Source organism: Macaca thibetana, chromosome 6 (genome assembly GCF_024542745.1).
Source record: "Macaca thibetana thibetana isolate TM-01 chromosome 6, ASM2454274v1, whole genome shotgun sequence".
NCBI lineage: Eukaryota > Metazoa > Chordata > Mammalia > Primates > Cercopithecidae > Macaca > Macaca thibetana.
Window position 1 is genome coordinate 159,475,129 of NC_065583.1, and position 26,911 is coordinate 159,502,039.

The window sequence follows — 26,911 nt, forward strand, 5'->3', positions numbered from 1 at the left end:
CTCTGAGTCCATTTTGATGTTTAACTGAAGACAGTTAACCATCAAGTTTAAGTCAAGTCCCAATACTCCCTCTTATTTGGCCAAGATGTAAGGAAGCCCAGCTGCTTGCTCTTTTGACACCAGTGAAAGTTTAAACCACACAAGCTCAGAAATACACGTGGAACCCCTCACCCCTGGCCACCTCCTAATCATAGTAAAAGCCAACGTGGTTACCTTTCCTGGCCACCTCCTAATCATAGTAAAAGCCAACGTGGTCACCTTTCCCTGCTCTCGAAAGCCATTTTGAACGTGCTTGGAAGTCTGCCTTGCTCTCCCCAGAAAGTCTCATTAAGTGAGTAATAAAATTTTTCACTGGGAGGCCGAGACGGGTGGATCACAAGGTCAGATCGAGACCATCCTGGTGAACACGGTGAAACCCCGTCTCTACTAAAAATACAAAAAATTAGCCAAGCGTGGTGGCGGGTGCCTGTAGTCCCAGCTACTTGGGAGGCTGAAGCAGGAGAATGGTGTGAACCCAGGAGGTGGAGCTTCCAGTGAGCCAAGATCACACCACTGCACTCCAGCCTAGGCGACAGAGCCAGACTCTGTCTCAAAAAAAAAAAACCAAAAACAAACAAAAAATTTTCATACCCTTTTGGTGCTGCTGTCGTGTCATAAGTACGGACATTAGCAATTTGGGAGGCCAAGGTGGGCAGATCACCTGAGGTCAGCAGTTTGAGACCAGCCTGGCCAACATGGTGAAACCCCATCTCTACCAAAAATAGGAAAATTAGCCAGGCATGATGGCAGGCGCCTGTAGTCTCAGCTATTCAGGAGGCTGAGGTGGGAGGATCACTTGGAAGTTGCGGTGAGCCGAAATTGCACCACTTTACTCCAGCCTGGGTGACAGAGCGAAATTCTATCAAATAAATAAATAAATAAATATAAAATAAGTACAGACATTAGGACCAAATTTTTGGTGGGGTTCCATCCTGCCTCCCCACAATGACACAACACGAGGAGACTTTATTTTGTTTTCATGAAACATACAAGAAAACTCAGTTGCTGGTTATTCACACTCGTAATTATGGTGCCATCTCACAAATTATCCTGATAGGACTGTTCCTAGAAGTAGAATACGGTAGTAAGTCATGTCCTTCATAAAGAAGAAACCCATCTGCTTTAAACACCCATTGGGTTTTAGCATAGTTTGTTGAGTTAGAACAAGAGTAAGATTGCAAGTCCGTTTCTATCTGCTAATGAACAAACACTAGAAAGTTCTTAGAGGCTTACAGACAGCCTGTTAATAACATAGGCCAGATTCAAGAAAAATAAAACATTTTTAAGGGCCTATCATTTGAAAGAACCTCTAACAAAGAAAGGATTAGATTAGGCTCTAACCCTCAGGATTTCTAAAATAGCAAAGAGCACAGCTGCATTTTAAATCATCCGAGTGCGTGCATTATTTAGTAACTCCTTTTGTAACTGTTAGCACTACAGGTGCAATAAGAGAAAGTTAATTTTAGATGGCAGGGCATTTCCATTTTGTATATGTGTGTGTCATATGATTCATTCTCAAAAGCCTAATTTGAAAGCCTCAGTGAAGATGTTTCTGTTGAGGCAAAACTGAAGCAAAATACTTTTATTCTAGTCCATCGTGCGGAGTTTACTCTGCCATATAAAGTGGAGAATTTTCTCATTAATATTTCTGAGCTCTGTAATGCTTCATTTTCAGCTGGGTTAAAAATAAAAGACATCATAACAGCGCCAACTAAGTATTTCTATCAGGGTAGGAGTAATAAGCGGTTTGTGGCTCCGTGGGGATTATCACATTACATTCATGGAAAACCACCAGTGCAACCCAGGCGACATTCAAGTTTGCCGTTAAAAGTAATATATAGTTGTCTTGTGCTGAGGTCAGACTAATCTGGATAAGAAAGAAAAATGCTCTAAAAAAAATAGAATACAGAATGAAAAGAAAGACAATATTCCCCCTTGTTGGCTTGTCCCTGAAATTGGGCCCAGGCCAACATGCACACCCCGCCGCTTCCTGCTGGCATATTCTGGGGGTGAGAATCAATCCACTCTTTGTAGATATTAAGAAATTGTGGAGGCATTAAAAAGGCAAACACTGAATAGATCTAATGTAGTTGGAGACAAAGGGTTTAAGTGATGTGGAGGAAGAGGGCAAGAGGAAAGCCGGTCAAGATCTGGGCCAGCCAGTGTCTCATTGGAGGGACTGGGGAGACTCAAGGTCACACCCGAGTCCCCCCCACAGCTCAGAGGTGACCCTTGTTTCTACTACTCTTAATGCTTTATGTCACCAGCCAAATGCAAACAGCTGATTTCCCTTGGGACTAGACTTACAAGGGAAGTTTACGAAGCATCCAAAGTGCAATGTTTCTTTAATGTGCTATTTTAAGTTAACCTGCGTGTGTGTGGGTGTTGTGTGTATGTGTGTGTAGTTTACACATCCTGTACACAGTGGTGGGAATGTATTCTTCTCTTGTCTTTTTTTTTTTTTTTTTTTTTGAGACGAAGTTTCACTCTTGCCCCCCAGGCTGGAGTGCGATGGTGTGACCTTGGCTCACTGCAACCTCTCCCTCCCGGGTTCAAGCGATTCTCCTGCCTCAACCTCCCAAGTAGCTGGGACTACAGGCACCCACCATCACGTCCAGCTAATGTTTGTATTTTTAGTAAAGATGGTGTTTCACCGTGTTGGCCAGGCTGTTCTCGAACCCCTGACCTCAGGTGATCCGCCTGCCTAGGCCTCCCAAAGTGCTGGAATTATAGGTGTGAGCCACCATGCCCCACCTCTTCCTTAGTCTTTTAAGAAACATAAACTCTGTATGCATCATGTCTAACAGGTACTTCTGTTTGAGCCTTGATGCACAAAATTGTTTTAATAATGACTTAACCTTGAGCCAATTTTCAGTGTTAAAGCTTTCATGCCACACTAGAGAATAAAGTTGAAAGGGTTTTTTTCCTAAGTGAATGACCAAAGCATTATTTTGCTAAAGCAATAAACTTCAACTGTAAATCGTGCCATGCAGTAAGTAGGTCACTGAAAACTAAAATGATATCAGATGTAGTCTAGGATTTCAGTTTAGCAGGATTATCTTTTCTAATTGCTGTTAAAATAAAACAACTATTTTTACTAAAGGCTTGGGGGTATGCTAGAGTGTTTTTAAAGCTATATTACAGCAAAAAAAAAATCTTCCCATGACAAGATTTTATAAAAATGCATCTGTTCACCTTACCGCCTTAGTAAAATTGTACACTGGATAGAATTTTGATTTTAAAGATTTAGAGCCCTGGGATGCCACGTGGGCACTGTGAATAGAATTTTCAATCAGGAACATGGTGAAACCCCGTCTCTACTAAAAATGCACAAATTAGCCGGGCATGGTGGCGCATGCCTGTAGTCCCAGCTACTTGGGAGGCTGAGGCAGGGGAATCGCTTGAACCCGGGAGGTGGAGGCTGCAGTGAGCATCACGCCATTGCAAGCCAGCTTGGGCAACAGAGTGAGATTTTGTCTCAAAAAAAAAAAAAAAAAAAAAGAATTTTCAATCAGGAACTGTCATGCCCTTCCTAATGTGCTAGGAACACCACTGAATAAGCAAAGACTAAGTGAGAGAAGTTTCTCTTTATAGATTTCCAGCTAAAGAAATGATAGAATTTGAATAGGACCACTTTACAACCCCAGTAAATGGAGGGACCTGCCCGTTGAGCACCAAGGGTTGAGAACATCACAAAAGGAGAGACAACCAGATACTGCATGTCTCCTGTTGGAAATGCCCCACACTGTCTACAGAGTAGTCTCGCCCTGCCCTGCTCCCTCAGAAACAACTTGAATCTGAACAAGTGTCTAGACCTAAATCGATATTTATAGGAAATACAAGGAAGAGAGAAAAATGTTACTGAACACCATGGAGATGCCATCAGCAAAACTCATTTATGAAAAACTCTACAAGACAAACAATCTAGTTTCCTCAGCAAATGAGTTACAAGGAATTAGGAAAAAGAAAAAGTGCCAGGCACATTGGCTCTTGCTTGTAAGGAGGACAAGACAGGAGGATGGCTTGAGCCCAGGAGTTCCAGACCAGCCTGGGCAACATAATGAGACCTTGTCTCTAGAAAAAAAAGTTAAAACTTAGCCTAGTGTGGTGTGTGCCTACAGTCCCTGCTACTTGGGAGACTAAAACAGAAGGATTACTTGAGCCCAGGAGTTCAAGGCTGCAGTGAGCTGTGATCACACCACTGCACTCCAGCCTGGGCAACAGAGTGAAACCCTGACTGTGTCACCAAAAAAAATAAATAAATAAATAATTTTTTAAAATTTTTTTATTTTATTTATTTATTTTTTTTGAGACGGAGTCTCGCTCTGTCGCCCAGGCTGGAGTGCAGTGGCCAGATCTCAGCTCACTGCAAGCTCCGCCTCCCGGGTTCATGCCATTCTCCTGCCTCAGCCTCCCGTGTAGCTGGGACTATAGGCGCCTGCCACCTCGCCCGGCTAGTTTTTTGTATTTTTTAGTAGAGACGGAGTTTCACCGTGTTAGCCAGGATGGTCTCGATCTCCTGACCTCGTGATCCGCCCGTCTCGGCCTCCCAAAGTGCTGGGATTACAGGCGTGAGCCACCGCGCCCGGCTAATAATTTTTTTTTAAAAAAGGAAATCTACATAGGGTAAGAGACAACTACTCATCACAAGGTGACCTCATATACTTCTTGATTCAAACAAACCAACTAAAAGAAAAATGACATAGATGAGGTGATTGAAAACCTCCTGGATATTTTTTATCATAGTTAAGCAACCATTGTTATTTGTTTTAAAAATAATAATGGTATTTTGATTATGTTGAAAGAGAAAATCCGTATATTCTGAAGACACAGACTGAAACATTTACAGATTTTTAATAATTAATTTTTTATTTGACAAAGGAGGTATGTTCTGGGATTACTTCTTCAAAGAATTATGACTCTTTCCTCTTCCCCACTCCAAGCTAATGTTCCCCTCCATCATATTTCAGTACTACCTTGTATATATCTCTATCTTTGCATCTCCATGTTGCATAATAATCTGTTTGAGTGTTTCTACCACTAGACAGAGCATCATTAGGTCGATGATCATGCCATAATTGACTTGGTTTCTCCAATGCCTGACACATGGTGAATCAATAAATGAATGAATGCATGAGCAATTCATTAACACCAATATTTTATTTTCAGCTGTACATGCTTATAGTACCAGGAGTTTTGAACTCCCCAATGCAAATGACGAATGGTTTCTGATTCCCAAGCAATAGAATTACCAAACAGCTTTCAGCCTCACTGTTTTAGCCATGTCTTCCTCCAAAGAATCGATGATTAATAGTCATAATAGCCAACTTTTATAGCCCACTTCCTATACACTGGGCACTGTTCCGAGTACTTATGTTTTAAATCATATTTTCATTACAATCCTTTGACATAAGGCCTAGTCTGATCATTCTCATGTTAGAGATGAGAAACTGAAATAGAGATGTGGGTCAGTGTCCGAGGTCTCTCGTAAGGGGCAGACCTGGGATTCATACCCAGGAAGTCTGCTTCCGGAACTTCTTCACTTGACCATGCTCAATAGCCTCCCTAAGATAACGAGAGCCTTGCTAACCGAGTAGGTGTGGACTTTGCAGAAAGCTGCATCTCTGGGCCATTGCAGTTCCAAGCACTTGATTCATAAATGATCATTTTATTCATGCCAAAAAACACTATGAAATAAAGGCAACCTTAGGAAGATAAATAATCAGTATCAGAATCATGTAAGATAAAATACCATAGCAGAAGAATGTAAGATTGTCTTCAGATGTTTTGAAGGTTTTCTTTGTATGTGTTTTTTGCTGTTGTTGTTGTTGTTATTTTTTGTTTTGAGATAGAGTCTCGCCCTGATGCCCAAGCTAGAGTGCAGTGGCACAATCTCGGCTCACTACAACCTCCAATTCCTGGGTTCAAGTGATTCTCGTGCCTCAGTCTCCCAAGTGGCTGGGACTACAGGCACCCACCATCACACCTGGCTAATTTTTGTATTTTTAGTAGAGATGGGGTTTCGCCATGTTGGCCAGGCTGGTCTCGAACTCCTGACCTCAGATGATCCACCAGCCTCGGCCTCTGAAGGGGGTGAGATTACAGGTGTGAGCCACAGCCTTCAGATGTTTAGTCAATCAAATTACTTCCCACTTCAGTACAGACGTTTTGCCCAGCTAGTTAAAGAGTGTTTTCTCGGGATGAGATCAGATGTGGCATTGACCCCATCCATAAGACACCCGTCATCTGACTGGAACAAAAAATGAATTCCCAATTTAGCTCTTTCCTTGTGCCTCCTGCCCCATCTGGATACTGCTTCTTTCTTGGACTAATATCACAGTTAATCACGGTTACAAAAACACGGAACATTCCTCCCTCATTTGAGGAATTTGGGATTGGTCAAAATCATTGTTGAACAAAATATCTAAGACAGAATGGGATAGACTTTACTTGATCTTTCCTTTTTCTCTTTTTCCAAGGAAGAAAGAGTCTCACTGACTCCAGGATTCTTGGCTTAGCCATTACTCAAGCCACAAATACTTCAGTTATCCAGTGAGTCAGCAGCCTTCAACCGCACTTTAAATAAAGGCCTTCTATCTTGATACTTTTCACATGTGTTTTACTCCCTGTTGTATACCCTATAAATGCTAAGCTGTTACGATTGTTTTTCCTCTGATTTCTTTCTGCGGAGATAGACCTGACATTTCTTTCAAGAAGACTGTTACTTATTTTCTACTAAGACTCAAACAACAAACTTTCTAGTGAATTCAACTGGGAACTTCTTCTGGCCAATTCTAGCATCACTCTTTTTTTTCTTTTTCTTTTTTTTTTTTAGTTTTTCTTTTTTTTTTTTTTTCTTTTTAGACGGAGTCTCACTCTGTGGCCCAGGCTGGAGTGCAGTGGCATGATCTTGGCTCACTGCAGCCTCTGCCTCCTGGGTTCAAGTGATTCTCCTACCTCAGCCTCCTGAGCAGCTGGGATTACAGGCATGCACCACCAGACCCAGCTAATTTTTTTTTTTTGAGACGGAGTCCTGCTCTGTCACCCAGCTCCCAGGTTCAAGTGATTCTCTTCCCTCAGCCTCCCGAGTAGCTGAGATTACAGTCTCCCGCCACCAGGCCCAGCTACTTTTTTTGTATTTTTAGTAGAGACGGGGTTTTGCCACGTTGGCCAGGCTGGTCTCGAACTCCTGACCTCAGGTGATCTGCCTGCCTTGGCCTCCCAAAGTGCTGAAATTACAGGCGTTAGCCATCGTGCCTGACCTCTTTTTTTTTTTCCTACTTTATTGTGGTACAACATGCATATATAAAGCTTACAATTTTAGCCTTTTTTTTTTTTTTTTTTTTTTTTTGAGACGGAGTCTCGTTCTGTCGCCCAGGCTGGAATGCAGTGGTGCAATCTCGGCTCACTGCAAGCTCCGCCTCCCGGGTTCACGCCATTCTCCTGCCTCAGCCTCCCGAGTAGCTGGGACTACAGGCGCCCGCCACCACGCCCAGCTCATTTTTTGTATTTTTAGTAGAGATGGGGTTTCACCGTGTTAGCCAGGATGGTCTCGATCTCCTGACCTCGTGATCTGCCCATCTCGCCTCCCAAAGTGCTGGGATTACAGGCGTGAGCCACCGTGCCCGGCCAATTTTAGCCATTTTTAATTATATGACTCAGCAGGATTAAGTACATTCACATTGTTATGCAACCATCACCGCCATTTATCGCCAGAACTTGCTTCATCTTCCCAAATTTAAACTGTGTATCACTTAAATTCAAACTCCTAACCCCCAACCTATGCCCTAGCAAGCACCATTATACCTTCTGTCTCTCCTAATTTGTTCTTTGCTTTTTTGATGGTTTTAATAAATGTAATAATCATGATAAGAGCAGTGGGTTGCTAAAACAAAGAAACCTATACCTTTTTAATCCTTAAATCCATTTTTCAACAGTTATTTAATTTGTAAATGATCCTTACTTTTTTTTTTAGACAGATTTTCACTCTTGTCGCCCAGGCTGGAGTGCAGTGGCGCAATCTCGGCTCACTGCAACCTCCACCTCCCGGGTTCAAGCAATTCTCCTGCCTCAGCCTGGGATTACAAGTGCCCTCCACTACTCTCAGCTAATTTTTGTATTTTCAGTAGAGACAGGGTTTTGCCATGTTGGCCAGGCTTGTCTTGAACTCATGATCTCAGGTGATCCACCTGCTTCGGCCTCCCAATGTGCTGGGATTACAGGCATGAGTCACCTCGCCCAGCCTTTTTTTTTTTTTTTTTTTTTTTTTTGAGATAGAGTCTCACTCTGTAGCCCAGGCTGGAGTGCAGTAATGTGATCTTGGCTCACTGCAACCTCTGCCTCCTGGGTTCAAGGGATTCTCCTGCCTCAGCTTCCTGAGTAGCTGAGATCACAGGTGCACGCCACCACGCCCAGCTAATTTTTGTATTTTTAGTAGAGACGGGGTTTCACCATGTTGGCCAGGATGGTCTCAATCTCTTGACCTTATGATCCGCCCACTTCGACTTCCCAAAGTGCTGGGATTACAGGCATGAGCCACCTCGCCCAATTGATCCTTACTTTTGATGCTCTGTTTTAATCCACTTGTCTGCACACTGCTTTTAGGCACATTTTATGTGGTTCTTAATGTAATCAAATATTGGGCAGGAAAAAGAAAGGATCTCTAACTAAAAATAAGTTTAAGGGCTGGGCGAGGTGGTTCACACCTGTAATCCCAACATTTTGGGAGGCTGAGGTGGGAGGATCACTAGAGGCCAGAAGTTTGAGATGAGCCCAGGCAATATAGCAAGACCCCCATCTCTACAAAAAAATAATAATAATAATTAAAAAATTAGTCAGGCATGGTGGCATGTGCCTGTAGTCCCAGCTACTGGGGAGGCTGAGGCGGGAGGATAGTTTGAGGCCAGGAGTTTCAGGCTGAAATGAACTATGATTGCACCATTGCACTCCAGCCTAGGCAACAGAGCAAGAGTCTGCCTCAAAACAAATAATAATAATAGTAATAAAACGAAATAAATAAATAAATTTAAAGTGTGCTGGAGAAATAAGTTGGTTTACCAAAGGCTTCAAATTATACGTATTTTGGTGACATCTTTCTTCACGAACACTGTTAACCATGGATAATTCAGAATTTCCTAAGTTTGAAACAGTCGACTGATTGCCCACAAAAAGCTTTGACTCACTTATCAAGTTATTTTAAAAGTAACTTTTCTCCTTTCTCAGATATCTTTGAGCTGGCACATCAGAAAAAGGCAAAGAAAGGTAAACCTCAGGAGAGAATTACCAGGGATAGCTAAATAAGGATGAACATCTGATAATCAACTTCTCAGCACCCAAGGGCAAATGGCAGGGTGAAAGATTCTTGTGTTTTCAAAGCTCAGTAGGCAGACCGCACAGCACAGGGGGAAGAACCCCTGCCTAATTTTTGAGACCTGGACGCTGTGAGGCGTCTCCCTGCGGGCAGATGAAGAGGCAGCAGTTCCACACCCAGAGGCAGGGCCTGAGGATCACATTCACACCAAAGAATGGAAAGTAAAACCCACCCCATTCCCAACTCCTCAATATACTTTTTTTTTTTTTTTTAATTTCAATAGGTTTTGGGGGAACAAGTGGTATTTGGTTACATGAATACGTTCTTTAGTGGAGATTTCTGAGATTTTTGTGCACCCACCACCCAAGCAGTGTACACTGCACCCAATGTGTGTAGTCTTTTATCCATCAGCCACTTCCCACCCTTTTCTCTGATTCCCAAAGTCCACTGTATGATTCTAATGCCTTCGCATCCTCATACCTTAGCTCCCACTTACGAGTGAGAACGTACGACATTTGTGTTTCCATTTGTGAGTTACTTCACTTAGAGCAAGTTTCCAATTCCATCCAGGTTGCTGTGAATGCCATTACTTTGTTCCGTTTTATGGCCACAGTTTCTTTTTTTTGAGACGGAGTCTGGCTCTGTCGCCCGGGCTGGAGTGCAGTGGCCGGATCTCAGCTCACTGCAAGCTCCGCCCCCCGGGTTCCCGCCATTCTCCTGTCTCAGCCTCCCGAGTAGCTGGGACTACAGGCGCCGCCACCACGCCCGGCTAGTTTTTTGTATTTTTTTTAGTAGAGACGGGGTTTCACCGTGTTCGCCAGGATGGAATCGATCTCCTAACCTCGTGATCCGCCCGTCTCGGCCTCCCAAAGTGCTGGGATTACAGGCTTGAGCCACCGCGCCCGGCCGGCCACAGTTTCTTTATCCACTTGTTGATTGACCAATATTGACTCAATATTCTAATAAAGTAGAAATTAAAAATAAAAATTATAGCCTGGGCAATGTGGCAAGACCCCATCTCTACAAAAAATTTTAAAATGCGTGAGGCATGGTGGTGCCTGAGACAGGAGGACTGCTTGAGCCAAGGAGATTGAGGCTGCAGTGACCCGTGATGGCACCACTGCACTCCAGCCTGAACAACAGAGTGAGACCCTGTCTCAAAAACAATTTTTAAATTAAAATTAAACGATCACATAGGGTTAGTGAGGAAATGTCTCCCCAACGGATTTTCAAGAGCCTAATTTAATAAAATATATTTCATTATCACTGATGATAATAAACTTGTTTCTAAAACAAGATTTTAGAAAACTTTAATCTCCAAATCTCATTGGGGTGACAGTGCAAACACACACTTAAGATCTTTAAGCAACCCTTCTATGTGTTGTTTTATTAATCATATAATACACTAAATAGAATGTATATACTATACATGGTATGCATGGAGAGAGATCTAAAAAGCGAATTAACAAATGGACCACTAGTTTTTGGATATTACTCTCCTGGTATGCAAAATATAAGGAAAGGGGACTTTGACCTTTGTGAAATTCTCCTTGGGACAAGAGGCTAAATGCTGATCATTCAGTGGTCCCATAACCCCTTTAATAAAGGGGAAAAATATGTCCTGAGCACATTCCTATTGGGATAATTACAAGGGACTTTCTACGAGCACAGTGTCTGCTTACCTTTCTACACACTAATTATCCTCCAGGAAGTGGGGTTTTGCCCTGAGATCCCTCCATCCAAATCCCCAGTCGCTTCCTCTAAGGAAAGCATTCATCACTTCCTTCCAGCCCAGGCCTAAACTATTTCATATTGTATTGCTCAGGGCTCTTAACAAGTCCAGAAGCAATCACATTTGTGCTGTGACTATCCCTTGAAGGCAGAGTGGAAGAGATGTTGTGGAGCTTCCTAACTCCTTTCCATAACAACAAACGAAGCCATTGATCTTGAAAAGTGAGTAAAATCCAAATGGTTTAATAGTAAAGACATTACCTAGCAGCACCAGACATTTGCTGAAATCAGGCAGAATCTTGAGGAAAAAAACCTCATCAACCTAACTAAAATTATAAAAGGATGTAATGGTGAGGCGGCCAAAGCCTGGAGCCCTTCATCTCTTTAGACAAAACAACTGCAAAGCTCACTTCAAACATGTTGATGTTTCTTCCATGGACTGGACACAACAAGCTGTTTCTGCCTTCTGGAAGTGTTTTTTCCCTTCCTTATCCTAACATCAAAATGAAACCACAAAGAGAACACAACATCTCCAATCCCAAATGGTGTTTCTCTGTGAGATCCAGCTGAGAAGTTAATCAAATCCTAATTTAGTAGCTATTCTTTTTCAAGTTGCAGTAAACATCATAATAGACACAAACACACAGTGCAGGTAGTGAGAAAAATCACTGCCAAAAATATCACAAGCACCCTTGGGCAAACTTCCTTTCTCTGACTTTCTTTAATACTTCAAGGACCTGTGCACGGTTGTCTGCCACACAGCAGATCACACTGAGGCCTTTTATGGAAGAGTGTCCCCTCTCCCTTTCCTGCTTAAACTACTGTGTGTGTCGCTGGAGGCTGTCAGCCTGTGACCTGGACCAACAACAAGCCCCTGTGGTTCAGGGATCACTGCCCATTAAGAGGAGAGAAGAGGTCAGTAGAAAAGGAATTCTGCTCGGTTAAGTGTCTTGCTCAGCAAGATGTAATGAGTATCTGATTCACCACACAGAGATCAATTGTTACAATCGTTTACTGGCCCACAGAACATTAACAGCTTTAGAAGGGAGGAGAAAATAGCTCCCTTCTCCCTTTCAACTGTCAGCACACGTTCTGCCTTCTGGCCTTCTGGTTACAGAGGAGGGGACATGGCCCAGTAATTGTCTCCCAAGGCCTGGACACCTCCTTAGGAGAGGGATCTCCACAAAGCCCCCCAGCCTGAACTGCAAGACAGAAATGGTATTTATAAGGAACAAGAACAAATTTTAAGCATTTTCTATTTTTTAGTTATTCCGCTTACTTGAAGTTACTTGAAGCACTTTTTTTTTGAGAGAGAGTCTCACTCTGTCGCCCAGGCTGGAGTGCAGTGGCATGATCTCGGCTCACCACAAGCTCTACCTCCTGGGTTCATGCCATCCTCCTGCCTCAGCGTCCTGAGTAGCTGAGACCATAGGAGCACGCTGCCGCGCCTGGCTAATTTTTTGTATTTTTAGTAGAGATAGGGTTTCACCGTGTTAGCCAGGATGATCTCAATCTCCTGACCTTGTGATCTGCCTGCCTCACACTCCCAAAGTGCTGGGATTACAGGTGTGAGCCACCGCGCCTGGCCTTGAAGCACTTTCAAAGAGAAGTAAAATATGTTAACTATTTTTTTTTTAACAGAGTATTGCTCTGTCCCCCAGGCTGGAGTGCAGTGGTATGACTTGGCTCACTACAGCCTCAACCTCCTGAGCTAAGCAATCCTCCTACCTGAGCCTCCCAAGCAGCTGAGACTACAGGCAGGTGCCACCACATCCAGCTAACTTTTTGTATTTTTTGTAGAGATGGAGTCTCGCTATGTTGCCCAGGCTAGTCTCAAACTCCTAGGGTCAAGTGATTCTCCCACCTCGGCCTCCCAAAATGTGTTGAGTCACTGTGTCTGGTCATTAACTACTCTTTTTTGTTTTTGGGATGGAGTCTTGCTCTGTCCCCCAGACTGGAGTGCAGTGGCACAATCTCGGCTCACTGCAACCTTCGCCTCCTGGGTTCAAGCAATTCTCCTGTCTCAGCCTCTTCAGTAGCTGGCGTTACAGGCACATGCCACCATGCCCAGCTAATTTTTGTACTTTTAGTAGAGACAGGGTTTCGCCATGTTGGCCAGGCTGGTCTCAAACTCCTGGGCTCAAGTGATCCTCCCCTCTCAGCCTCCCAAAGTACTGGGATTACAATCGTGAGTCACTGTGCCTGGCCATTAACTACTTTCAAAAGCTCTCTTCATATAAATCTCAGGAAACAAGGGTAGACAAAGACATATGTCTTCTCATATTTTCCATCTGATTTCTACTCTTAATTCTAAATTCTTCAAAGATAGAGGCCAAAACTAATTAATCTATGTGGTCCTTACAGTACTGGCAAAAACAGCTGCACCTAGAGTACTCTGAGTCCATCTTATATTTGTTCTTTTTTTTTTTTTTTTTTTTGAGAGGGAGTCTCGCTCTGTCGCCCAGGCTGGAGTGCAGTGACCGGATCTCAGCTCACTGCAAGCTCCGCCTCCCGGGTTTAGGCCATTCTCCTGCCTCAGCCTCCCGAGTAGCTGGGACTACAGGCGCCCGCCACCTCGCCCGGCTAGTTTTTTGTATTTTTTAGTAGAGACGGGGTTTCACGGTGTTACCCAGGATGGTCTAGATCTCCTGACCTCGTGATCCGCCCGTCTCGGCCTCCCAAAGTGCTGGGATTACAGGCTTGAGCCACCGCGCCCGGCCATTTTGTTCATTTTTAAAAATCAATTTAAACCATTTATTTTTCTTTCTCATTTTCTTCATTTCCTCTTCCTACAATTTCTTAGCTCTGCCTTCCTGTTTTCTGTCTTCATTTGATCCTCCTTGTTCATATCCACCTCTATCTCCCCTTTTCCTTCAATTTTTATTTATTTTATTTTATTTTATTTATTATATTTTGAGACGGAGTCTTGCTCAGTTTCCCAGGCTGGAGTGCCGTGGCACGATCTCGGCTCACTGCAAGTTCCGCCTCCCAGGTTCACGCCATTCTCCTGCCTCAGCCTCCCAAGTAGCTGGGACTACAGGCGCCCGCTGCCACACCTGGCTAATTTTTTTTTGTATTTTTAGTAGAGACGGGGTTTTACTGTGTTAGCCAGGATGGTCTCTATCTCCTGACCTCGTGATCCACCCGCCTCGGCCTCCCAAAGTGCTGGGATTACAGGCGTGAGCCACCGTGCCTGGCACAATTTTTATTTTAAAAGCTGCCTACCTTCTAGAATTAACCCAAGCTTCCAGAAAACAGCAGGTGCTTACTGAAGGAATTGATGAGTGGATGAAATTGCCATCCATTCAGACATTCTGGGTCTTCTTCTAGACTCAAAACGGAAGAATGAGGAAAAGAAATGGAATTCTGTCAGGAGAGAAATGGAATTCAGTTGGGAGAGAAGACTGAGCATTTCCCCTGTCTCCTGCTCTTCTGCACAAGCTTATTGAAATAATGGACAAATCAGCCAGGTGTGGTGGCTCACGCCTGTAATCCCAGCACTTTGGGAGGCCGAGGCGGTTGGATCACCTGAGGTCAGGAGTTCGAGACCAGCCTGGCCAGCATGGTGAAACCCCATTTCTACTAAAAATATAAACATCAGCTGGGCGTGGTGGCGGGTGCCTGTAATCCCAGCGACTCTGGAGGCTGAGGCAGGAGAATCACTTGAACCCAGGAGGCAGAGGTTGCAGTGAGCCAAGATTGTGCCATTGCACCCCAGCCTGGATGACAGAACGAAACTCTGTCCCAAAAAAAAAAAAAAAAAAAAAAAAAAAAAAAGGACAAATCATGCCCAGCTGCAGGAAATGAGCAAGCACCTATGAAAAAGTCCCGAAAATAAAAACGGCAGCAAAAAAACGGTTGTATGCCAAACAACAGTTACCAGCTTTCCAGGAAAAACTCATTCACAAATCGGAGGAAATTGGTGCTCATCTGCTGAAGGGAATGGAAAGAGCCTCCTTTGTGCAACCTGTGCTGCAAAGACCGCAAGCACTGTGGTCAGACAAAAGACAAAGAGACTTCTGGGAAATGCTACAACTGAGAAGAAAGTCATTCCATCTAACCAAGAGGCTGCACCACACAGGTGCCTCCTGTAGATATCCAGCTATCCGAACAGATACTATCATATTCTACAATGAGAAATGTGAGTGTTTCAACAAAACAACAATATTGTATCCTGTCCAATAAAGAAAATGTATTTCCCTTTTCTTTCATTATCCTATTTTAACACAGCCAATTCCATTATTGCGTCTTCATGTCCTGGGCAATTCCACAGTGGACAACATCAAGGTATTAAGCGCTGTTTCTGCCAGGCCTCCCTGTATTTCAGCACCACACCCCAAATTAGTCATAAAGCTCATGAAAACACCAGTCTATCTAGAAGCTGACATGCAAAATTCATTCCAGGCAGCTTGATTTTCCCTCTCACCAACTGTTAGAGTCATTGTGGTTACATCTAGCCATAAGATCTTCCCTTTCATCCACATTTAAACTGAGTCCCATGTAGCATGCAGCAGCAATGAGGTTATGGAGAATGATGGAAAAAGGAAGAGTGAATGGAAAGAAAAGATCATGTGTCTTCTCTGTGTCTTTTCTTTTCTTTTTTTTCTTTGAGACAGATCTCGCTTTGTTGCCCAGGCTGGAGTGCAGTGGTGTGATCACGACTCACTGCAACCTCCTCCGCCTCCCAGGTTCAAGTGATTCTCCTGCCTCAGCCTCCTGAGTAGCTGGGATTACAGGCGCCTGCCACCATGCCCAGCTAAATTTTTTGTATTTTTAGTTAAGAAGAGGTTTCACCATGTTGGCCAGGCTGGTCTCGAACTCCTGACCTCAGGTGATCCACCCGCTTCCGCCTCCCAGAGTGCTGGGATTACAGGCGTGAGCCACCGCGCCTGGCTCTTTGTGTCTTTTCCTTTAGGGAAGAAACAAATGAAAAAGCGAATAAAGATCGTAAGGTCCCTTTTTGAAATTCATTAATGTAAACCTTTTCTCTTGGCAAAATAAAGATAAAAATTTAATAACCCTATGGCAGCACATGCCCCCCACTACCTGTTTTTCTCTTTTTTTGAGATGGAGTTTCGCTCTTGTTGCTCAGGCTGGAGTGCAATGGCACAATCTCAGCTCTGTGCAACCTCTGCCTCCCGGGTTCAAGCGATTCTCCTGCCTCAGCCTCCTGAGTAGCTGGGATACAGGCATGTGCCACTACACCCAGCTAATTTTGTATTTTTAGTAGAGACGTGTTTTCTCTGTGTTGGTCAAGATGGTCTCCAACTCCCGAACTCAGGTGATCTGTCCGCCTTGGCCTCCCAAAGTGCTAGGATTACAGGCATAAGACACCACATCTGGCCCCCTCCTTTTTTTTTTTTTTTTTTTTTTTTTTTTTTTTTTTTTTTGAACATTTACCCTTCTGTAATAAAAAGACTCAGACTATGGGCTCCACACAATTTCTAAAATGTTTTTTCTTCCAGGCAGAACATGGAATTGATTGCTGCTTTTTAAAAGTAAGTCACATCAGGGCTGGGCGTGGTGGCTCACGCCTGTAATCTTAGCACTTTGGGAGGCCGAGGCGGGCAGATCACGAGGTCAGGAGATCGAGACCATCCTGGCTAACACGGTGAAACCCCGTCTCTACTAAAAATACAAAAAAATTAGCCGGGCGTGGTGGCGGGCGCCTGTAGTGCCAGCTATTCGGGAGGCTGAGGCAGGAGAATGGCGTGAACCCGGGAGGCAGAGCTTGCAGTGAGCCGAGATGGCGCCACTCCAGCCTGGGCGACAGAGCGAGACTCCGTCTCACAAAAAAAAAAAAAAAAGTCATGTCAGATTCACGGGTTTTCATTAATGACAATACCTTCCAAAACCAAGCTTTCATGGAAGAAATATACTTTCATCCATAACATCGTACTCCAGGCGAGACTTTCTGCTGATCTTCCGTTTCCTAATGAATTTGCTTTAAGTTTTAAGAGAAAGTTGGATACTCTCTAGAGGGAACCCCAGTCTATAGCGACAGTTAACTCATTCTTTCCTAAAAGCCATGTCTCCAATGAGAAGCAAGAGGTATTCATCCCAAACTACGGTGACATTATTTTAAATAATTCCATTTTAGATCAGATTAAGCCCACTCACGGATCACTTTCCTTCTCAAAAAAATGAAAGCGCTTTATAGAGATGAACAAAGGAAGCTTCACAAATCTGCTTTTTGAAGGTGAAAAAATCACACTTGCTTACAAAAGGGCAAAATTGTGGTTTTCTCTGCTGCTTTTTTTTCTTTTCTTTCCAGTAGTAAGAGCAGGGGTGACAGCCCCAGAACTGTGCAATGTGCTGGAAAGAAGGTGGTGGATAAGACCATTCTTCTCTTACTAGGAAATAAGCCAGGCTGGCCCATGCCTTCTCTGGACTTGCAGAACAACTCAGAAAGCTTCCCAGGAAAATCACTCTGGCTGGCTGTGAGAGTCTCAGAGACAGTGGATTCCCAGGCTTGTTGAAACTCAGTGCATTGGGTTCCCGCAGGATTTTCTTCATTTTTTAATTGTCCCAACCTCTGTCTATATTTTACAATTCAGAATCTTTCTTGTCATTGTGATTCTGGCAGATTCTGTGTTTTTTTTTAACTGTTCAGTTTGAAGGCGTCTCACACTCCCCATTATATGCAATAGATCCACAAGCGGGAGAGACTTAATCTTTTATTTTTTTATATTTTGTTTTATTTTTTGAGACAGGGCCTTACTCTATAGCCCAGGCTGGAGTGCAGTGCTGTGCTGGAGTGCAGTGCTGTGATCTTGACTCACTGTAACAACCTTCACCTCTCAGGCTCAAGCAATCCTCCCACCTCAGCCTCCCAAGTAGCTGGGACCACAGGTGTGCACCACCACACCCAGCTAATTTTTTTGTATTTGTGGTAGAGATGGGATTTCACCACGTTGCCCAGGCTAGTCTCTAACTCTTGGACTCAAGTGATCTGCCCACCTCGGTCTCACAAAGTGCTGGGATTACAGGCATGAGCCACTGTGTCTGGCCAATCTTTTAGAAAATAGAGCAATTGTCTTCTTGTATTTTCTCTTTCTTCTACGCCTTGTCCTAAAATAATCTCCTTTATTCTCTCAATATTTTAGTGTCACTTAAAAAATACTCTAAGAAGAGCTAATGTGTTCAAGTGCTTGGGAACCTTGGTTAAGGGGTCTAAGAGAAACAAGAAAGAGGAAATGCAAGCACATCCCATACATTGTTGCAACATCCATGCTGAGAGATTATGAGCAGGCAGAAAACAAAAGGGCCCTATGAAGGACTTAAGGGAGAAATTGTATCCCAACCTACAACTGTGGAGTTGTTACAAAGGGTTCTTTAAATATTTCTGATGGGAATGAAATGAATGATGGCTAAGGAGGGGGGAAGAGGGTTGAAAGGGCAGATGTCAGGTAAATGAAAATGGTGAATTTCCTAGTTGGCCACACCGACCTCACATCGTCAATGAGTTATTTTTCTTTTTTATTTAACACTTGGAAGTTACCTCTTGCATAATTTGCTTCTGACCTCAATATAATCTAGTTCGAAATTGCTTCTGTTTGGATCACCCCTCATTCATTAAAAGACATTTCCATCTTAGGAAGTTTAGAAAAGGCTCTTGCCACTCATCATTTGTAGGAAAGCTTTTACACGGAAACAAATATACGCCAGATCCTTTGCTATGGGTTGGATTTACTAAACATCCCTGGATCACTTTATAATTGGAGTCCTCTTTATGGAGATCTGGACCAAATAAAATCCACACAGACCTGCATTATATAATTTAATCTTCACAACAATCCTTGGGAAAATAAGCATCTGTTATTCTATGCTACAAAAGAGGAAACGGAAATGCTTTGTAGCTAAATAATTTACCTACCGTCACAGAAGAAGCTTTCCCGCTGTGTCTGACACAATCTGTGCTTTCCTTCCCGGCTACCACCTCTTTGCCCTAGTGGAGAAAGGCGGGATTGGAGATCTTTGGTCTTTCAAGCCAACTTAAATTACAATTTAAAATTTTACACTTCTTTGCCAGAAATAATAGAACAGGCCAGATCTTAGATCTTAGTCTTTCAATTTAATTAATTACATGTATATTTATGATTATATATAAATATATTTTATATATGTAAACATATATATATTTCCTTTTTAAATCAGTTTCTTGCTCTGTTTTCCAGGCTGCAATGCAGTAGTGTGGTCACAGCTCATTGCAGCCTCAATCTCCTGGGCTCCAGCAATCCTTCTGCCCCAGCCTTCTGAGGAGCTGGGACTACAGACATGTGTCACCACACCCCACTAATTTTTAAAATTTTTTGTAGAGACAGGGTCTCACCATGTTACCCAGGCTGGTCTGTAACTCCTGGGTTCAAAAGAACCTCCTACCTCAGCCTCCCAAAATGTTAGAATTACAGGCGTGAGCCACCATACCCATCGTAAAATACTTATATAATTTTAAATGTCTGGTCTTAAAATTTTAAATGACCATGTCACTATTTGGCACCAGGATTTTCTGGGTTTTGTTTTTTATGTTTATTTGGCTTTAGCCTGGAAAAGGAAAAACAGTTTAAAATGCATAAAGTCTTAGGCCGGGCGCAGTGGCTCATGTCTGTAATCCCAGCACTTTGGGAGGCCCAGGCGGGCGGATCACGAGGTCAGGAGATCGAGACCATCCTGGCTAACACGGTGAAACCCCGTCTCTACTAAAAATACAAAAATTAGCCGGGCATGGTGGTGGGCGCCTGTAGTCCCAGCTACTCGGGAGGCTGAGGCAGGAGAATGGTGTGAACCCGGGAGGCGCAGCTTGTAGTGAGCAGGTATGGCGCCACTGCACTTCAGCCTGGGCCACAAAGCAAAACTCCGTCTCACAAAAAAGAAAAAAAATGCATGAAGTCTTCTCTTTCTTTTCTTCCTCTCTCTCTCTCTCTCTTTCATTCGTTTGCCAAAGGCAGAATGTATATGTAGAAAACCCACTGGACCTGCACACTCGTGGCGTCTCCTCTGGTCACACCGCTGCACACTATTCCAGGAGTCAGAAACCCTTTCTGTAAAGGGCCAGGCAGGAAACAGGTCAGGCGTTGCAGGCCGGAAGGTCTCTGCTGTAACTAGTCAGCTCTGCATTTAGAGCTCAAAAGCAAGCAGAGGCAATACAGAAATGAACTGGGGTAGTTGTGTTCCAACAACCGTGTTCAAGAAACAGCCCAAGGGCTTCCTGTAACCCATCTGGTACCACAGGCAGTTACAGTGCTATCCCCACGGGATCTCCTTCGAAGTCAAAGTTCTTAACATGGGGTCCGCAGGCTTCAGGGAGTCTCTAAACTGCCCCTGAAATCATTTGCAAGCTCTTGTCTTTATGTCTTTTTGTTCATATGGTCATTTTTTAGGAGGTGGGGCCCATAGCTCTCGTCGGGTTCTCAAAGGTTTGACTCAGAATAAGGTTAAACCTGAGATCCACAGTTCAATACTGGCTGGTTGCTGCAGGGTGAAGTCGTACAAGACACGCCCCGCTGTATTTTCAGTTCCCTTTTCCCTGTGATTCACAGGACTCACATTGCACTATCACGTGGGTCCTACAGTCACCTCACACGACTTTCCCATCTTTGAGCCTCTGCAAATGTTTGCCAAGCTGTTTGACATGAACCTTTCATCTAATCCAATTCAACTCATGAACAACCAAAGCAGCTCCTCAAAGCCAGGCTGTGTGTCCTGGGATTAGAGAAACAGATCATGGAGTGGGAAGGAAGTCGGATGACCAAACCACCAGGTCAGTGTGGCAGGGAGAGTTAGAGGCTCAAGAAGGGTGCCTACCCCAGATTTGGGGTCAGGGAATGTTTCCTGGAGGAAATTCTCCTGATGCTGGGGTCTTATTTGAGAGGTGAAGCTGGCTGGGCTTCTGGGTGGGTGGAGACTTGGAGAACTTTTCTGTCTAGCTAACGGTTTGTAAACGCACCAATCAGCACTCTAAAAATGCACCAATCAGCGCTCTGTGTCTAGCTAAAGGTTTGTAAACACACCAACCAGCACTCTGTAAAAATGGACCAATCAGTACTCTGTAAATGGACCAATCAGCACTCTGTAAAATGGACCAATCAGCAGGACATGGGTAGGGCCAAATAAGGGAATAAAAGCTGGCCACCCAAACCAACAGCAGCAACCTGGTGGGTTCCTCTTCCGTGTTCTGGAAGGTTTGTTCTTTTGCTCTTCATGATAAATCTTGCTGTTGCTCACTCTTTGGGTCCACACTACCTTTATGAGCTGTAACACTCACCGTGGGGGTCTGCAGCTTCATTCCTGAAGTCAGCGAGACCAGGAGTCCACTGGGAGGAACAAACAACTCTGGACATGCCACCTTTATGAGCTGTAACAGTGGCTGCAAGGGTTTGCGGCTTCACTTTTGAAGTCAGCGAGACCACAAACCCACCGGAAGGAAGAAACTCTGGACACATTTGAACATCTGAAGGAACAAAGTCTGGACACACCATCTTTAAGAACTGTAACACTCACTGCGAGGGTCTGCAGCTTCATTCTTGAAGTCGTTGAGACCAAGAACCCACCAGAAGGAACCAGTTCTGGACACATTATGAATGCATGGGAATCTGAATCTCGGACTGGAATTTCTCTCTGCTTGCTGAACAGAGAGAAAGAGGGCAGGTAGAAGAGGAGATACATGCCAGTGTCCTTAGAAAAATCACAATTCAGGCCAGGCGCGGTGGCTCAAGCCTGTAATCCCAGCACTTTGGGAGGCCGAGACGGGCGGATCACGAGGTCAGGAGATCGAGACCATCCTGGCTAACACGGTGAAACCCCGTCTCTACTAAAAAAAATACAAAAAACTAGCCGGGCGAGGTGGCTGGCGCCTGTAGTCCCAGCTACTCGGGAGGCTGAGGCAGGAGAATGGCGTAAACCCGGGAGGCGGAGCTTGCAGTGAGCCGAGATCCGGCCACTGCACTCCAGCCTGGGCGACAGAGCGAGACTCCGTCTCAAAAAAAAAAAAAAAAAAAAAAAAAAAAAAAAAAAAGAAAAATCACAATTCAGTTTGTTGGAACATAAAGCAGGGTGGAGTGAGGAAAAGACTAGACTGCAGAGGGGAAAGAGGTTGTATCACCAAGGACATTGTTCAGTACTCTATGGTAAAGACAATGAGAAGTCCTCTTTTTTTTGAGAGAGTCTTGTTCTGTTGCCCAGGCTGGGGTATAGTCAGTGGCACGATCTTGGCGCACTGCATCCTCCACCTCCAGGACTCAAGAAATTCTGCCTCAGCCTCTTGAATAACTGAGATCACAGGCGCCCACCACCACATCTGGCTAATTTGTGTATTTTTGGTACAGATGGGGTTTCAGCATGTTGGCCAGGTTGGTCTCAAACTCCTGACCTCAAGTGATCCACACGCCTTGGCCTCCCAAAGTACTGGGATTACAGGTGTGAGTCACCGTGCCTGGTCAAGAAGTCTTATAGAGATAAAAGCCTGCTGCTCAGTGTGGCTGGTTGGACAGCAGATTTGACATAACTGGGAGCCTATTAGAAATGAAATCCTGGACCCAACCTAGACCTACTGAATCCAAATCTGCATTTTAATACATCCTGGGGTGATTCATATACTTAGAGGTGATACATATACACAGGAGCACTTATTTATCCTGAGTAAACCCTGTCCCCCATTTCACGTGGCAAACTCCTACCTACTCAAGTTTCCCAAATGGCCCCCAGGGCACTTGTTAAGTATAGGGATTTCTGGCCTCTCCCTCGGACCTTCTTCAGTATGTCAAGGATGGGGCTAAGGAATTTGTCTTTCAGCAAGTATTCAAGAAGGACTCTTAAGAAAGTTTGGGAAAATACATTTCCTGATCCCCAACTCAGCAAAATGAATTCCTTTTATGTCCCCATGCGTCCAGAATTTATTCCTTCCAGTGGGTTCTTGGTCTCGCTGACTTCAAGAATGAAGCTGCGGACCCTCGCAGTGTTACAGTTCTTAAAGATGGTGTGTCCGGAGTTTGTTCCTTCAGATGTTCAGATGTGTCCAGAGTTTCTTCCTTCTGGTGGGTTCGTGGTCTCGCTGACTTCAGGAGTGAAGCCGCAGACCTTCACAGTGAGTTTTACACCTCATAAAAGTTGTGTGGACCCAAAGAGTGAGCAGCAGCAAGATTTATTGTGAAGAACAAAAGAACAAACCTTCCACGGCATGGAAGGGGACCCCAGCAGGTTGCCTGGGATGGCCAGTTTTTATTCCCTTATTTGGCCCTGCCCACATCCTGCTGATTGGTCCATTTTACAGAAAGCTGATTGGTCCATTTTACAGAATGCTGATTGGCACGTTTACAAACCTTTAACTAGACACAGAGCACTGATTGGTGCATTTTTAGAGAATGTTGATTGGTGCATTTACAAACCTTTAGCTAGACACAGAGGACTGATTGGTGTGTTTATAATCCTTTAGCTAGACAGAAAATTTCTCCAAGTCCCCACTGGACCCAGGAAGTCTAGCTGGCTTCACCTCTCACCCATAGCACTTTATTCACACTTGTATCATGGTGTTAGTGAGTTGTTCTATTATTATTATTGCTTTCTTTTTTGAGACGGAGTTTTGCTCTTGTTGCCCAGAGTGGCCAGGTTGGTGTGCAGTGGTGCGATCTTAGCTCACTGCAACCTCTGCCCCCGCAGGTTCAAGCAATTCTCCTGCCTCAGCCTCCCAAGTAGCTGGGACTACAGGCATGCGCCACCACACCCACCTAATTTTTGTATTTTTTTTAGTAGAGACGGGGTTTCACCATGTTGGCCAGGATGGTCTTGATCTCTTGACCTCATGATCTGCCCACCTCGGCCTCCCAAAGTGCTGGGATTACAGATGTGAGTTATTATTTTTTAAAAGTACCTGTTTTCCTTGGTAGACATTGAGCCCTTTTGTGTTGCCAGGGCCTGGCCCAGGACCTTTAAATTCAGTAAAAGATCCAGTGCATGCATGAATAGCAGTGACTACCACATGGCCACCAATTAGTGTGAGTCCATTGGCCTGACCAAAGGTCAAATATGGCATTAAAACGAAAGTAGCTTCAGTTTGAATGAGCCATTCATCAGCAGCATTTTGTTCCGAATATCCAAATCAAGGTCGAGAGGATGTTCCTATTACCAGTTCAAGCTGAAACTTTTCTTTGCACTAAAACTGGACATTTTGTTCCCTCTAGCAACGGCCAATTAGGGCAGCTCCTGCCTGCCTCCCAAGACGATGCTCCCGTCCTCCAGCAATTACTACCTGAAGACGGCTTTATTTCCCTGGCCTTGCAAACCACCCAAGGACTGTGTTTGACCGGTTGACCTTCTTTGATAGCAAATTCCTCTAGCTGACCACAAGTCACATGAAGAAGTTATTTCCTTTTATTTGTTCTAAATTTCCTTTGTAAACTGTTGGCCTCCTTTAAGGGTATAACTTTTAAAAGAGAAATTAATATAATTGTTTTGTTGTGAGCAGGAATAGTTAGGGAATATAAATATTTTTAAAATCCCTTGCAGAATCTCTGATTTAATTATATATATATATTTTTTTTCTGGACATAAATGTGTTCATTTTTCAAATTTTGCAAAATAAGGAAAAATGTAAAGAATATATATCCAGGCCAGTGCAATGGCTCACGCTTATAATCCTAGTACTTTGGGAGCCAAAGGCGGGCAGATCACTTTGAGCCCAGGAGTTTGAGACCAGTCTGGGAAACATGGTGAAACCTCGTCTCTACAAAAAATATGGAAAATTAGCCGGGCACGATGGTGTGTGCCTGTAGTCCCAGCCTCCATCGGGAGGCTGAGATGGGAAGATCACCAAAGCCCGTGAGGTTGAGGTTGTAGTGAGTGGAGATCGTGCCACTGCACTCCAGCCTGGGCAACAGAGCCAGACTTTGTCTCAAAAAATTAAAAAAAAAAATTAATACACACACACACACATCCTACCACCTAGAATGTTATGATTATATTCTCTATTAAATAAGAATTAGTCTTAAACATTAGTCACATTAGCATTTTCTCATATGTAAATGCTTTTGTCATCTAAGCTTCATGCAACCAGCATCAAATACACGTCTGCACAATGCTTTTCTTTTTCTTTTTTTCTTTTTTCTTTTTTTTTTTGAGACTTAGTCTGGCTCTGTTGCCAAGGCCGGAGTGCAGTGGCGCGATCTCGGCTCATTGCAACTTCCACCTCCCAGGTTCAAGCCATTCTCCTGCGTCAGCCTCCCAAGCAGCTGGGACTAAAGGTGCCTGCCACTGTGCCCGGCTAATTTTTGTATTTTTACTAGAGACGGGCTTTCGCCATGTTGGTCAGGCTGGTCTGGAACTCCTGACCTCAGGTGATCCACTCGCGTCGGCCTCCCGGTGTGCTGGGATTACAGGCATGAGCCACCTGCCCAGCCACAATGCTTTTCATACCTGAAGAATCCACTGCCTCCCAGGCAGAAAAGTGATGTGAGGGACTGGACAGAGCCAAGACCAGCTGAGGCTCCAAGTGAAAGGAAAGAAAGGGGTTAAACTCCCCTACAAAACTCTTACTTTACAATGAAACTGCTAGAATTTGTCACTCTAGGAAGAAATGGAAACACAGTTACAACAGTATGAAAAATTTAGGTTGCTTCCCAGATGTTCTTGTACTTTCAAAAATTGGTGTGCTTCTTACTCTCATTAACTAGTTCTCTCTCGCAGCCTCTCAAGTCACTAAAAAAAGTATTCAGTTACTTAGACAAATGATAGCATCTCTCTGTTTACTCTGTGACAGGGAAGAAACCTCAGCATGGTGATGAGTCACTTTAATTAGTCTATGGGAGAGCTAGATGTTTTGTTTTTCTTCCTTTTTTTTTTTTGAGACGGAGTCTGGCTCTGTCACCCAGGCTGGAGTGCAGTGGCCAGATCTCAGCTGACTGCAAGCTCTGCCTCCTGAGTTTACGCCATTCTCCTGCCTCAGCCTCCCGAGTAGCTGGGATTACAGGCGCCCGCCACCTCGCCCAGCTAGTTTTTTGTATTTTTTAGTAGAGACGGGGTTTCACCGTGTTAGCCAGGATGGTCTCGATCTCCCGACCTCATGATCCGCCTGTCTCAGCCTCCCAAAGTGCTGGGATTACAGGCTTGAGCCACTGCGCCCGGCCTCTTTTTTTTTTTTTTTTTTTTTTTTTTTTTTAATTATGGCCCCTGACACAGCCCTCTGGAGATGCTGAGAACACGTGCCCTAGAGCCAGATTTTGATGGCAGGCTGGGATCTTAAGGGGTAGCTGGAAAATCCAGAAAGGACTTTCTCAAGATTGGACTTATATGGACTTGTTTCTTTCTCTTAAGAGTTACTTTATTGTTTTTTTTTTTTTTTTTTTTTTTTTTCTTGAGACACAGTCTGGTTCTGTTACCCAGGCTGCTGTGCCGTGGCACCATCAGAGTTCACTGCAGCCTCCTAACTCCCAGGCTGATGTGATCCTCCCACCTCAGCCTCCCCAGTAGCTGGTACTACAGGCAACACCACCCTGCCCAGCTATCCTTGTATTTTTTGTAGAGACGGAGTTTTGTCATGTTGCCTGGACTGGTCTGGAACTCCTTGTTTTATTCTTTAAAAGCGCACACTCATTATAAAACATTTAAGTGATGAAGAAAAATGCAAAGAGCAAAATATAAAATCATTTAATACTCTCAAAAACACCCAGAAATAACTCCTGAGACATTAAGGTGGCCCTCAATCCAGAAAACCATAGACTCACAAATTCATTCACTGAAATAACAAATAAATATTAAAAAGGGCATGTAAATTAAAATGGTTATTCAAATTAGATTATAATAGTAATACAGTCCTTTTACGGTATTTTAGTAGAAGAGAAA

At 44.0% G+C, this 26,911-nt stretch overlaps 1 protein-coding gene across 36 annotated transcripts in view; it reads right to left on the bottom strand.

The window, feature by feature from the left end:
- Positions 1-26,911, bottom strand: part of BASP1 (brain abundant membrane attached signal protein 1) — a 1,209,505-nt gene that overhangs the window by 267,430 nt on the left and 915,164 nt on the right. The window contains exon 1 of one of the 36 annotated variants that reach the window (XM_050794750.1): positions 16,117-16,120. The exons of 33 other annotated variants lie outside the window; for them this stretch is intronic. The gene's annotated coding sequence lies outside the window, so the exon portion shown is untranslated. Of the gene's footprint in view, positions 1-2,245; positions 2,251-13,026; positions 13,031-16,116; positions 16,121-26,911 lie in introns of those variants that run through there. 2 more of the 36 variants (XM_050794730.1, XM_050794755.1) reach the window with 2 other exon arrangements.